The sequence below is a fragment of the Rhea pennata genome, chromosome 6, assembly GCF_028389875.1.
Source record: "Rhea pennata isolate bPtePen1 chromosome 6, bPtePen1.pri, whole genome shotgun sequence".
Lineage (NCBI taxonomy): Eukaryota > Metazoa > Chordata > Aves > Rheiformes > Rheidae > Rhea > Rhea pennata.
This window is the reverse complement of record NC_084668.1, coordinates 7,621,074-7,635,878: the sequence shown is the minus strand read 5'-3', so window position 1 is coordinate 7,635,878 and position 14,805 is coordinate 7,621,074. Positions and strand designations below refer to the sequence as shown.

The window sequence follows — 14,805 nt, the reverse complement described above, 5'->3', positions numbered from 1 at the left end:
AATTTGTTCATTCCCTAGAGAAAAAAGCAAAATAATCCCTTATTTTAAACCACACCGACTTACAGTTTACAAAATTTCTACAATACAGCTCACCCTAAGCATTGCTATTTTGCACAGCTTTTGTAACTGTTCATTGATGTTTTCCTAAAATAATTCTTTTCAGCATATGATACAAAAAGGATTTTACCTGCCACTTCTTTGAAGTGCAAATATGATGCCTTTCTCCTGAAAAGGAAGCAGTTTCTTTCTCAGTTTTTCAGGTAGAAAGGACAATTTAGCATCAACATTTTCAGAAAGAGAAGCATCATGTGTAGGCGTTTCCTCGAATGTACTAGCCATGTTGAGCCTGAAGGAAACAAAAGCAAAAATGGTATCTTAAAAGACAGGTCTGTAGTACATTACAGAATGGTACATTGCTTCATAGAACAATAGCAATCACTCCATCTTGAAAATATGTGATGCCCATGACATAAGTTGGCCTAATACTGACAGCATTGAGAAGGAAAAGGAATTAGATTAATCACTTATTCATTTCTCAAATCTAATTTACTTGGCTTTCCATGGATGCCACATACAGTAAGTTAACAGAAGACTTGTCACAGACTAACACTATTGGAACAACACGTCATAAAACTCTCAATACCCCCCATCTAAAGATGCACCATCTAAAGATGAAAAAAGCAACAAAATACTCTCTTGCAGCCAAAGTTATACTACTTACAATTACAGTTTATAAAGGAATATCCCTTTTGGAATATTCCTTTATATTCCGAGGGTTATATTGGTTTGGGAGGGAGAAAAAAAAAGAAAGAAAAAACACAAGAACAAACAACAGTTAAACCCATAACCCTTTACAGAAGTTGTCTATAACTTGGTGAACAGAACTAGCTATAACTGCACTGTTGCAGTTACAACGCAACTGGTTAATATTGCTTTAATATAGATCCTAATTTGAAACAACCTGGGCTTTGTCCTAGGGCAATTAGTCAAAAATCTGTTGAAATTTCCTGGCCTATTACAGACTCTCTCCATGGTGCTTATCCAGGTAGCAGCTCTGCCAAAACAGGATGCCACATGGAGACTCTGGCCATGGTGCTGCAAGATACAAACCCAGTAATCCAGGAGTTGGATTCAGTGATGTGTGTGCATGTAAAAAGGCTACTGGCAGTAAGAAAACTAGTGGGTTACTTGAGTTCTGTCTTGTTTGCTATTTATCCTTTCACAGGTGCCACCAGCCAAACTAATTACATTCATATATATAAAAGTAGTCTTTTGCTTATACAATGAATTACAGGAATACTGCCAAGATATGAATTGCATATTAGAGAACTAGAAGGAAAATGCTGTAGACCAGCGTCATGGTTAAGCTCCAGGAGATTGCCATGGATAAGGTATTCAACAGAATAACATTTCAGAACTTCTCTGCATACATTTTTGGGACTCTATCATCACTTCTGCAATGAGGTGCTATGGAACCACAACAGTTTTCATGTACCTTTCTGGTGAGAATAGAAACAATCCCAGACATTTGATTCTGAATTTAAGATGTCAAGCAGCACAAAGGCTGAGGCTTAAGAGTGGTATTTACCAGTCCTATGGATTTGGTTCTCTTCTGTATCAGATACACACAAAGACCTATGTATGAACATAGTTTCCACATCCTGGCCTCCAAAGTATGTAACTGAAAGGCCTGGAACACCTGATTTTAATCAGTGCATGAGTGCTAGTGATTTGGATTTGACTTTATCGCTGGAGACAGAGGCTGCTGTTGTGCCTCCAATAGCATTATAAAGACACAGAAAGCCCAGGTCTCAGTAAGTAACATGTATAGCATTATTAACAGAAAGACTTGTTTCTTTCTGCTGTCCGTGTCTTTTGTGCTGTTGTCTTTCTTTCATCCTTTATATCCTGTTTGCACGCCAGGTTTTAACCTCATGAGACAAGCCCAGTGCTGCTAAATCTACATGCAAAACAGATTTCTGACAAAAAGCTTCCCAGAATACAACCTCTACTAAGCTGAACAGGGATATCTTTAATGTTGACGCAAGAGCCAATTAGGGGAAAAGGAAATATGGATTTCTTTTGCAAACTAGACTACTACTGCATGATCCAAGTATAATTCCACTATTGGCAGGGGTTTTTATAAGTGGACTCTCTCTCACATCTTTAAAGAATTAATGTTCTTGTACCTTAGGCCCACAGAATACTTAACAGATAAAAGTATTGTGATCAGTATCAAGGCTCTTTATATCCACCACTGAATTTCGCTTTATGGAGGCTTGCTCCATAAAGTTCTGGTAAAGACTTACTTCATTTCTCAGCTGAGCAAACAAAAACACTTCAGCTCAAACAGCGGAGAAAGCAATATTAACCACTGCAAGTGTTCCACCACAGTATTTTTCAGAGTATTTTTCTTCCTTTAGAAGTTTAGTAAGGTTCTTTTAGACTGGTCGTAAAAGCAAACACTGAACACTTCTCTAGAGCCAACCTTAAACAAGTACGTTGGAGCACTAGCTGATCTAACAAATTCATTCAACACTCAGTTCAGTGATTCACCCCTAGAGAAAAATATGACTCACTTTCTGTGATGATTTCACATTCTATAAAACCAGAGAAAATAATATACTTCTGATCAGCTTGCTATATAGCTCATTGTGACAATATGAAAACGGGATGTTAGCATAAATAACATTTTGTTGAATAAGATAATGATGAAATTCTTTTGACTGAAACATTGAATAAAAACATGCAGTATTGAAAACTTAAGTTTGAATGAAAGGTAACACATGATTCATCAGAATATAACAATACTATCATTAAAACATGCTTCTGGATTATATTCATTAATTAAGTAAAAACTAACTTTGCAGATTATTTTAAAAGTAGCAACAACATGTAGAAAGCACTAACTACTAGCACTAGCACTAACTAGTTAGTTGTTTTCTCTTCTCTATTTGAAGAATTTAAAAATGATCAGTCTGCACGTACTGAATACTGACTACTATAAAAAAATACATGCAATGTCCAGTGAGAGCATGGGACAAGGGAGCAATATGAGTTGTATATTACTAAACATTTCATGGTTCGGGCTTTGGAACTACAAAGTAGCATACAGCATCAGCTAACTCAAATATTCTCATAACTACAGTCTCTTCCACTCCTTTCCACTTGCTTTATCTAAGCTGTTATCATAGCTTCGACTAACTTTTGAAGCAGGACTTAAGTCTTTCTGCGCATGCATAACTTACACTCTGGTGCCCGATTACTATGGAGTCCACGGCAAGTAAAAATATTCCTCAAGTAAAAATCCTTGATGCTCAAGATACAATTGCCTGAGAACAATTGCTTCAAAATACAGTTCTAAGAAGTTATCTAACTAAAACGTACTTAAGAAAAAAAGCAAGCAGTGTTATATAGTTCTTCGCCCAAACTTTTTTTTTCAAGTTACTATATAAATACAAACCTCATTCTCAGTCTAACTTCACACCTGAAGAATTATTTTATAATATCACATGCTGCAGAATCACTATTACTACTGAAGATATATTGACCCTATGAAAGATGTATTTTGGGCATATGGAAAATGAGAGAATAAATAGCAAGGAAACAATGCAGAGTGAGAATGGATTTTAACAAGCTTTCTTTTATTGATTTGTTAAAGTAATAATTACATTGAAAAAAAACACACACAAACACACAATGCCTTATCTGTGTATAGTTACTTTTGTAGTGGTAGTCAAGGAAAACGCAACTTACAGATTTCGCTTCAGTGTTTTCCGTGTTTCAGTATCATTTACGTTTGCTTTGAGACAGATCAATTGTGTACACCAATGTGGGTAACTTTAACTAAATAAAAATAGGGTTTTTTAAATTTAGTCCACAACAGAAGCATTAGTTTATTCTGAAAGAAGAGAGACTAGTATGAGCTGCTGTTCTACCCTCTGCAGATTCAGAAGCCCTAAAGAGACTAAAAGTCTTCATTTGCTTGTGTTCTTAACATGTTGTAATATGTATTTTGCCAATCATCCAATATCATGAGATCACAAACACTGAGACACGAGTTTTCTTAAATAAATAGTGATGGAGAAATAGCAACTGGAGAGTAAACTTTTCACTCAGAGGGTTCTGTGAGTAAACAGCTACAGAAATATTCTTTAATGAAAGAAAAGCTCTACACAGACACCCTAACCAAAAAAAAAATCAAAATAAATTACAAACTATACGGTATTTTCCCTCAAGTATTCTAAAGGGGATCAAGGATAAAATAGCTGAATTACTAACAGTACTAAAAGCTCATCTAAAGTTGCTTTGGTGCTTCAGAACTGGAAAGTGGTAAATGTGATGCCAACTTTTAAAAACAAGAACAGGGAAGATTGGTGGCTCTATAGATCCACAAGCATGACTCACTTATAGGGACATAAATTAGTAAAAATAACAAAGTACATAATTTGTGAACAGCAGGATAAATGTGTTTACAAGGAGGGAGTCAACATGGTTTTTCTGAAGGTAAATACTACCTTCTGCACCTATTGAATTTTCCTTGACTACCACTACAAGATGTGGACTACATGAGCAAGCATGCAGATAAGCTGTTTGATGCAGCCCAGTTTCCACTATTTTTCAAAATTAAGCATAGAATAAGCTCTCTTAATATGTTTGTACAGTAGTTATAGCTTCCAGGAAGGCTTCTGACAAAGTCCATCAATGTAAACTTTTAAGGAACCTGAGTAGTCACTGGGAAAAAAGGCAAAGCCATTGCAGAGACAAACCGTTCTTTAAAAAAATGCTAGCAAGCAGACAGTTCTCACATGAGAGAAAACACATCAGCCCTATTTCAAAGCAATGTGCTCATAAGTGACCCAGAAAAGGAAGTAAGCACTAAGGAATAAGGATAGTAAAAATACTAGTAAAAACAAAGGAGAATTCAAGAAAAAAACGCATTGCTGTTCCTGCACTGCATTTTACTATACACACTCATCATTCCCCCAGAACCAGAGCTACATATTAACATTCAACATGTCAAAGATGTTACTCCTGATAGTACATTTATTAGAAAGCTGGGTCCAATATTGACAAGAACTTCAAGAAAAGGCTTTATATTTTGCAACAGTTGCTTGTCATCACAAGCTGATATCATAATATAAACCTCATCATTTGTGTCATGCACCATAAGTACAGCCTTTTAGTTGCAGCTCAGTAGCACAGGCTTGAAATAACTGAGTATTTTCATCAAGAATTTGCATCATAAGTGTCCTCTTGACAGTCCTGGCTGCTCCATGAGTGAATATTAAAAAAAACTTGAGACAGAATTCAAGGCTCAACCACCCCCCAAACAACAAAAAAGCCTTAACTGATTGATTCACTATCCACTTTGCCCATCCATGAAATCGCAACCAAACTGAAGAGCCAATCATAACAGTAAAAGAGAGAATTGAAAAAAAAAAGTCAGAAGAAAAAACAATCAGAACAAAAGATACCATAAAGCTATGGTAGCACACAAGTTTTTTCCCACGGTGCAATGCACAGGGCACAAGGCAATCAGAAACTTTAATACGTACTTAAGGGCATAAGTTTTTGACTTACACACCTCACTGCATACAACAGCGTTCTGTATCAGCACAGCTATCCAGGCAGGCGCTGCGATGACCCAGCGGCAGCGTTAGCCGTTAGAGGCAGTTAGAGGCAAGGAAATCTGGCGGCACTTTCTGGAACAAACAGGAGCTGCAGAGAACAAGAGGCACCTGGAAGCTCGTCCTCTTACAAGGAGCAAGTCACGCCTGGGGCCTCCACCGTGGCCGCTCGCAGCCCCCTACCCCCGCCGCCTCGCGGCGGCACGCAGCTCGCCCACCAGCGGGGAGCTTCAAAGCGCAGGGCCCGGGGGGAAGCTGCCGCCTGCCCCACAACCGCTCAGGGCTCCAACCGTCACCGCGCGCCTTCGCGGGCTCCGCGCTCAAACTGCCGCCGGCCGGAAGTGACGTCACGAGAGAAGGGGGGGTGTTGCACGCGCGCTTGCACGCGCGTTTCCCGCCGCCGGCCGTCGCTCGCGCGCGCGCGGCGCTTCCGGGAGCAAGGACCGTTTTTTTCCCCCCTCCTGTTTTCTCCCCCCTCCCCCCTTTCTCTCCGGGGAGCGAATTAAACGGCTGGTTGCTGCCTGGTGGTGCCCTGTACCGGCCTCCGCTTTGCTCCGGTGGTGCCGCTGACGAGAGGGCGTGCGGGGGAGGGAGGAATGAAGGAGACTGAGGGGGCGGTAAGGGGAAAGAAAAGCAGCGCGGAGGCTCGGCTTGGCACGGGTACCTGAGAGAGCGCAGGCTGCTTTCCGGGAGGGAAGGGTTGGTCGGGAGGAGCGCGCGACAGAGGCCGAGAACGTAGATCAGGGTCGGGCTGAGCGAGGGGCCGTGAGAAGGGGCTGCGGGTTGCCGGCAGAGAGCGGCTGAGGGCAGGAGCCGGAACGACGACTCCGGAGAGCGGGGAAGGCAAGCCGGGACTACAGCACCCAGCCTGCCCCGCGCCCGCCCGCGCGGGGGTCCCGGCGGATTTGGGGGTTCACGGGGCACTCGCGGTCCGGGAAGGGGTGTGCTGCAGGGCTATGTCTCTCCTTGGGCACTTCACAGTCCGGCGGGGGTTAGCGCGCACCCCGCAGGCGGAGGGCAGAGGAAGAGGTGACGACCAGGCTGTCATTAGGCGCGGGAGCCGTCCGTCTGCGCGGCGCCGTGCCGCTAATGGTGGTCGGGCGCTCGCAGCGGCAGGCGCCGGTGTGCGGATCTCGCTTCCAAGGCGCTTTCCTGTTGGTGAGCGCTGCTGTCTGTCAGCGCGGCGCGGCTCGGCGATTGGTCGCCGTCTTCTGGGCGGGCCCGCCTCGGAGCCCAGAGGCACCATTCAACGGCGGCGCCGAGGGGGGGGGGCGGGCGCCGCGCCGCTGACTGGCTGGCGTGGCCGTCGCTCAACGGCAATCTGCGCGTCCATTGGCGGCCGCGGGGCGGGCGGGCGGACCTCTCTCCGCGCCGCGGCGGCAGGAGGAGCGCGAGCGGCTGTCGGGGCTGGCGATGGGGTTAACCGCTCCTCGTGCGTGAGGCCGCCGGCCGCGCTGCCGCCGCGGTGAGGAGCCAGCCGGGGGAGGGCAGGCGGCGGCGGCGGCGGCCGAAGGCGCGGGGCTGCGGCGGTGGAGAGCGCGCGGGGGTGGGGGGTGGGGGCGGCCGCGCCCGCAGTGCGGAGAGTGGGGGCAGCCGCTGAGGGAGGCCGGGCGCCGCGGAGCCGTTGCTGCGGGGGGAGGGGGAAGGAGCCGGGGCGGGGGGAGGACGCGCGCGCGCGCGCGCAGGGGGTGACCGTTGGAGCTGGTGGCGGCTGTTGGAGCAGGCGGCGGCCGTTAGGGCCGGCCGGTGTCGCGGGCTGACTGCACCTGCACGCTGTGCCTTCCCGGCGGGGGTGGGGGAAGGCGGCACGGCGCCGTCCCGGTGCGGCGGGGAAAGCCTGGGCTCGCTTTCCCTGCCCTAATATAGGCAGGGCTGGCCGCCCCGGGGCTGCGCCCTCGCCCCGCCGCAGCCCTGCGCCGCCGCGGCCTGGGCTCTGCCCGGAGGCTCTGTGCGAGCCGCGTGGCCGGCGTCACTCGTGGCGGCTGCTGGCCTGTGCGTGGCGAGGGGTAGTCGATCGTTGGGTGGCCTCAGAGTACTGCGAGCCTTTCAGGTGGGCTTTAGATGCCGGAAATATTGCAGGGGTCGTTTCTGTCGCGTTTAACTGCTCAGTTAAACCGTAGTTCTCTTGCAAGTGTGCTGCACGTAGGCTATCATTTAATCTTTGCTTTATGTTGGCTGAGGGAAAATGTTTTATTCATGTTGTCTGTGATGGTCTTGGAAAATGGTGGTTCAATTATGTGTTCTTTTCTTTTTTTCTTTTTCTTTTACTTCTTTTTTTTTTGCCATAGCATACTGGACAGTTACTCTCCATGTGGATATATCTAGCATAGTGTAATCCAGAGCCTCTGTAAAACTGAGTGCCAACTGTGTCACAGTCTATTTTTTTGCAGTCTTAATAATGATTTTAAATGGGTTTTTAGCACTGAAGAATGGTTTCACTTTATCTGGAAATGAGACAAAAAATAAGCAAAGCATCAGTGTCTCTTACACTGAGCCTTAGAGGAATTCAGGTTATTCACACTGTGAGATTTGCACAATCTCTGTTCTTCATAATTAAGCCTATAGTATAAGATACAGCTCAGCAGATTTGTATGATACCCCAGGGCAGATCTTGCTTTTGTGATATCTATAGAAAGCTGGAGGAGGAAAGCGGTGGACAAAAACAAAAGTAATGTTAGATTTTTTTTTTCTGTTCATTCGTTTATGGGTGGGTTGTCCTAAAGCAGAATCCCCAAAATTTGTTTTGTAAATGCACCCTTCTTTCATGAGCCTGAAGTAGTAGATCTTGTGCCCATAATGCAGAGAGAGAGGATGGTTTTTGATATGTCTTGTGTGTTTGCTAGAGTGTCTGAGACTTTAGCTCTTTTGTCATTAAAGCATTAATTTGCAGTTTTCAGCTGAGGGTGACTTTCTCAAGTTTTGTCTTCTACAGTCAGTGCTGTGCTTGGGGTTTACTTTTTTGTTGAATGATAAGCAGAAGACATGATGCCAGCAATTTTATAGTGTGGTATTTCATGTGAATATAAGATTAAGTCTACAAATGTACTGCTGAAATGAATGACATAAAGGAGATTCTGAAATTAAATTATTTTTCTGAAGATTTTATTTAAACAGTTTGCTGTTTGGGAAGAAGAAATAGGCATGGTCATATGTTTTCTTTCATGCTCTTTATTTGTGATAAGCAATAAAATTATTGCCGGACAGCTTGTGAAGACTAATATTAAACTCTTTTTTCAATAAATACTCAAACTTTGTACTTTGCAGTATTTTGCAATTCATAGTTTATGTTCCTTAATTTAAAAAAGCACCAATGATAATATTAAGGCAAGTCATGTCTTTTAAATCTTGGAAAATCAAGCATGTAGTAGTGTAAAATGGCATTGTTCACCATTGTAAATCACTTCAGTATTTTATTTTACAGAATTGTAAATTGCTATGAAGATCAATTGCTACTTTTCTGGGGAGCAAAAATGAATATGACTAAGTACCATAGTTGTGAGGTCTATGCAGTGTCCTAGGTTAGGTTTGTTAACAGTTTTCCAAAAATTATTCATTAAAGCTTTAGAAAGGGGTGGAATAATTGAGTCAGCTGAAGTGATCCTACAATTTCTTTTGTTTCCCCAGGAAAAAAAATTTTTTTTGAAGGGACAGATGCTATGTCTTTCTTTTCTCTTCCCTTATCCATAATTCTCTCTGTAGCTGCTGCTTCCTTCTGTTAACTTGTATGAATTTTTGGTGTGGTTTTTGTTTGTTTGTTTGTTTGTTTAGTTGTTTCTTCTCATGTTTCCATATAGTTGCCTTACATTCTAGTCTTGCCTGTTTTATACTACTAGCTTAAAGTCTGTCTGTGAAACTGCTTCAAGCCAGCTAGATGTTCTAGATGAAGTGCTTCATCACAGCTCTCAGTAAGAAACATGAATTCCATTTATGTTTTGTTCAGTTGAAAAGTGCAGGTGATTTGTTCCATGAGTCTAAGTTAACTTGTTAAATTCATGTATCTTTGTTTCTTCAGTAATGCATGACCACTTTCACATTTACTTTTTCCCAAAGCTACTTTGACTAAGAAATGCAGTGCTGCATCTCTTAAATGAGATCATGTATTTCAAGTTTCAAGGCACTATGTTCTGGGTTTCTAAAAGTGGTTGATACAGTTGCATCTGTTGGTCTCTGAAGCATGTGGGACTTTTGATAGTCTGTTCCTACAGGGTGGACTGTCAGTTTATCTCTATAGAGCAATATAAATGTTGAATTAGCTGCAGTGTATTGTAGATTTGTTTCTTAACCTTTAAATATATTGAGAATGTTGTTCAGTATTGGTGAATGAGACTACTCTAACTTCACTACTTGCAAAAAATAGCAATAACTTTGGATGTCTTGAACAGTATTAGACAATAAAATTACTACAGAGGGTAGGTATAGATTCTGAAATTTTCTGGTATACTCTTAACTGTGTTCATGTATTCCATGGATACCTGCAGAGTTATGTAGTAGCCAGTAAAAGCAAAATTCTGCAAGTAGGATGTTTCTTCTAATTAGCTTTCATGGAAGTGGTAGAGTATTCTGTGATCCTGGCACTATTAGACTGGGTATACTTCAGAAATGTTTGGGTTTGGGAATCCAGTTAAGCTTTATTGTGGCAGTTTTCTCGTGTCTCCCATGCAGAATGATTAGATAGGAATGACCCAGGGGCTTTTAAACACTGCATTCAAAATCAAGCCTTTTAATAATAGATGAGTAGTTCAGCTGTGCAGGTGCTGCATATAAGGTCATTCATGGTGTACTTTCTAAGAAAGAAGAATTTATGTGAATGCCTTAATCTGGTGCTGATTCTGAATGATAGATAGCATCTGTGCAAGCCCATTCAAGTAGGTTTTATGTATATCTGTGTGAGCTTTTGTCGACTTCTTTAAGATGGTGGACGATGCACTGTATAATGTTATGTTAAGAGATTTTTGAAAACAGAGTTGAAAAGCTCTGTTTTTAGGAGATCGTAAGTAAGCAACAGTTTCTGATTAAATATTGTTGGGAAAAATTGTACTTTAGGCCTGCCCATAAGCTTATTTTGATTTCATAACTTTTTTGGAGGAGTGCTTTAGAGGAAATACTGTCTGAAACCAGATTTATGAAAGCTCAGCAGCTTACAGAACAGCATCCACTGCTACTCCTGTAAGTAGACTCTTCCAATTTAAAGTACGAGAATGCATTATGAGAATCATGTCAATATGTCATTCTGTGATATGAATTCTTCTTCAGTACAGAGAATTAAGTTCCCAAGGATATTATATTTTGCTATTGTATTCTTGTATCTAGGCTGCTGAAGCAAACTGTAGATTTAGAGAGCATGGTTGTGGGATGCTTTTTTCAAAGGTTTCTTCTCTATTCTTGATCTTTGATCTCTAATCTCTAAAGGGAATGGGGCTTTTTCTCTGTAGCACCTGCTTTCTGCATAAATTTGTATCTACTACTTTGTTCATCTGTCTGCTTCTAAGTTTTTCAGTTTTTCTGTTTTTACCTCTTTCCCAATGCCTGTATTCTTGTTATTATTTACTCTGTAATTCCAAGATTTGTTTTTTAAATAGAGTTTCGTCCTTTACTTAAAAATAGTCCTCTTGTTTCCCGCCCTTCTCCCTCTTCCCACCCCCCCGTGTTATTTCTTGGTAAACTTGTACTCCCATTTATGGAAGGACTCTGTCTAATCGTGTACATAGAATGATATGAAGACTGAAGCTTGTCAGGACAAACATCTGTAGTATCATTAAAAGAATGGCTAAATAGTGTAGTGTAGTTGCTCTGTTATTTTGAAAGCATAGTTTCAGACCACTTGTGTTACCAAGGCAAAGAATAACCTCTGAAAGGCGTAAATCTAGAAGCTTATTGTTGCTCTCGGTATAACTGACCATTCTTAGCAAAGATCCAGTGCTGAATTCACAATTTTTCTAAAAAAAATGTTTTGTGCGATAAGAAAATTGCCTTGCATTTAAGCTACCATGCTTGTTTTGAAGAAGTATATTTAATGCTGGATGAGATACAGTTCCTGTCTTTTAATGTGAAGTCCAGCTAACCCATTTTACACTTACCTTCCTGTAAAATGAAGTAAATGGATGTTCTCCTTGCAAATACCTGCCTCTGTGGCTCTCAAGCTATTGCCTTGGCTTATCCTTAGCTTATTGTTACTGCCTTATCTTCCCTCACCCCATCACCTCATTTGAGCTGCTAATTTAGCTGTTATTGTGAGCAGTTTCTGGACATTTCACTTTGGACTGTGCGAGATGATGTAGGTCTCCATTAGACTGTCTGTCTAATTGAAACGTTTAAGGACCCACAGGAGCAGTTTAACTGGCAGATGGAGGAAACAGTCACTGGGAGTGAGATCAGTGACTCTTTTCCTAGCACAGCTAAATCTAGAAAGGCTGTTGGTGCACAGCTGGTGAAGGAAGTTTGAACTAATTCAAGTGCTTTTGCCAACAGCATATTGAGGAGTGTTCTCAAAGTCCCTTTTGATGTCAGAGCTTTGGGCATAAAAACCTCCTGCTGGTGGTGAGTAGCTGGGAGCAGTTGCATTATTGACCAGCATGCTGGAGCCACGAGAAGACTTCTGTCTGTTGTCTTATTCCAAGTGAGCTCAGAAGAATTTGATATGTCCTTTTACAAACGCATCGGGAGTTTTGAGAGGCATTGGAAAATTGGCTCTCATATTGTTATGATATAGAGTTTGATCAAAGGTTCAGTTCTGCCACTCAGATGATACAGCAGCAAAATTAACTTATCTGTTTGTGAGGAATTCTTGTCCATGTTGTCACAAAATAATTTGAAGCATTTCTTCAGAAGGTACAGAAAGAAGCCTGTTTCCTTTAAAGCATCTTAAAGCATCTTAAATCCCTGTATCCTTTGGGATGAAGAGCTGCATTTCAGATTCAGAGTGGCCTGAAGATGTCTAAAAAGTAAAACTTCCTGCCAGGAGTATATTCTTTCCTCTCTTTAATAATCTATTGAATATATTTGCCATCTTAAAGCTAGAACTCCTGTTGATTACTGTCTTCTAATAAAAGTAGCTAGGTTGATTGGTGTAGCTAGGTAGAACAGCAGTACCTTGACTCAAAATAAAACGTGGTCTGTCCTTTTGAGCTCATGTAGCTTTATCCTTTTAACTCTGGAAAACCAGACTATTTCCAAACAAGAACTTTTTGCCAGAGGACTTTCCTTCCGACCAAGGGAAGCTGACTAATTTTCTTGCGTTAATGACTGTTGCATGCACTTCAGTGGAAGAAACTGTGGTAAGATGGGTAATTAAAAACTGATAGTATCTGCTGATTGTAGTTTTACTGTTAGACTTGATGATAAGGAGTCTTTAACTTTATTTCTAGTAAAGACCACAAGTGATTAGCCTCCAAGTTTAGTTTTTTTTTAGCACATCAAAAGGATCTTCAATGTATTTTCATTGCAGATAATCTTTTAAAAGTATTCTAGGCACATGTATCACTGTACATAATATTATTGCTATGGAACAATAAACTACCCTTTCAAGGGATTAAAGCTGTACTAAAGCCAGTACTGGTTTTGCTGTGAGGTACCATCCTTGTCATACAACTGTAGAGGAGGAAAAGGAAATAGTGTTTTTATGAAGGCTGCTGTGGGATTACTGATGTCTTTTGGTTAGACTTGTGGTCCAGTAAATGAATAGTAATCTTTTACCACTTTAACTTTTGTATTTCTTACTTTTATTTAAAAAAAAGAAAAAAGAATTAGGATTTTGACCCTAATGCTTTGTGTGGTAAAACTGCACAAGTTATTGTTTGTCCCCCACCTTGTTTTCAAATAATGGCTTCTGGAGAGAACCATTTGTATTTATATGGGCCTTCTCATTACTGAGAAAAGCAGCTGAGTCCAGACTGAGTTTAGCTAGTAATGATTTAAACACAGCACAGCCTTCATCCTGCTTCATAGGTAAAACCATGTTTTGGTTATGATGTTTGAACTCTGAAAGGTACTTCTAGTCTAAACACTTACAGCAGTAATCTCAACAGAATAAATGAAATTACTAGGTAACCCAGTTGTTGCAAGTTATGATGTTCCAATGGTTGTCTGTTCATTATTAAACATTATGGTGTCCCATTAGTTGCTACCTAATCTTATCTTTACCAATACCAGAAGGTTTAATTTGCAATTGCAAAGAATAATAGTCTTGAGACTTGAATTTATCAGAATAATAGAGAAAACTGTCTCATGTCAGAATACCATCAGCTTTAATTTTTCTGGTGTTTTGTTAAAGTATTGGGGAAATGTTAGAAACTAGATTTGCATCTTTTCATCTCTCTTGATCTATAGCAATGTGAAGAGTTAAAATTACAATGATCCATAAAGGTCAAGAAATTAAGTGTCTAGGTATTCAATCAATACTTGGGGATCCTTTGTTTGTTTGTTTTGTCCTAACTTCCAGCGTGCAACAAAATAGATGTTAATTTCAAGTAGGAAACTGTTTAGCCCATTTTTAATGTGAGATTAATGGTGCAGGGGGAAGGACCTTGCCAAAATTTTCAGCCGTGATCAAGACAAGATATGTGAGTTTAGACATGTTTAGGTTAGTGATGACAGTTCTAAAGCTTGTTACTTGACTAAGATCAGACTGATCTGGTGGGATTTTAAGTTCTCTAGTGCCATCCTAAATATCTGGGCTCCCTCTGCCACTCCAGAAGGACAATGGGATCTCCTGTAGATCTGCATCTATCTGTCTGCACTAGATGTCTGTATCTGGGCAGCTGATTAGCTCTTATTATGATGAGTAAGACAGTCCTCAAGCGTGAAGCTGATAGGCATTTGACTCTAATATTGCTCATTAACCTCAGGATTCTTATGTTTGCAGTATCAGTCATTGTTTTTTGCATCTATATTTCACTCATGTCTGTATACTATGCAAGTATGTGGTTATAATAAAAAAAAATTTAAACTGTGAATTTAGACTACTTAGGTACTACATATATAGGTTAAATGTACACATTGCTACTATAAGGAAACGATTCTCTCAAATATTCAATGCTATAAGATAGAATTTCATAGATAATGGAGAACATAACTTCAAAAAAGGCTTAAAATTAATTTTAGAGCTAAAACCAGATATATTCAGCATATAATACATTACTTCCTGTTCAAGTAGGTAAACTTTCTCCAATTTTTAGGG

General features: G+C 41.1%; 1 protein-coding gene and 1 long non-coding RNA gene across 11 annotated transcripts in view; one reads left to right on the top strand and one right to left on the bottom strand.

Annotated features, from left to right (window-relative positions):
• Positions 1 to 214: 214 nt before the first annotated feature.
• On the bottom strand, positions 215 to 6,631 carry LOC134141822 (uncharacterized). The gene is made up of 3 exons (XR_009958730.1): positions 6,295 to 6,631; positions 5,588 to 5,721; positions 215 to 346 (listed from the first exon to the last, which is right to left on the bottom strand). It is a non-coding gene; the product is annotated as an uncharacterized LOC134141822 (long non-coding RNA).
• Positions 6,632 to 6,981: 350 nt separating this feature from the next.
• R3HDM1 (R3H domain containing 1) overlaps positions 6,982 to 14,805 on the top strand; it is an 81,012-nt gene continuing 73,188 nt past the window's right edge. For 9 of the 10 annotated variants that reach the window (XM_062578272.1, XM_062578276.1, XM_062578275.1 and 6 more), the window contains exon 1: positions 6,982 to 7,095. The gene's annotated coding sequence lies outside the window, so the exon portion shown is untranslated. Of the gene's footprint in view, positions 7,096 to 7,614; positions 7,681 to 14,805 lie in introns of those variants that run through there. The other variant, XM_062578273.1, reaches the window with a different exon arrangement.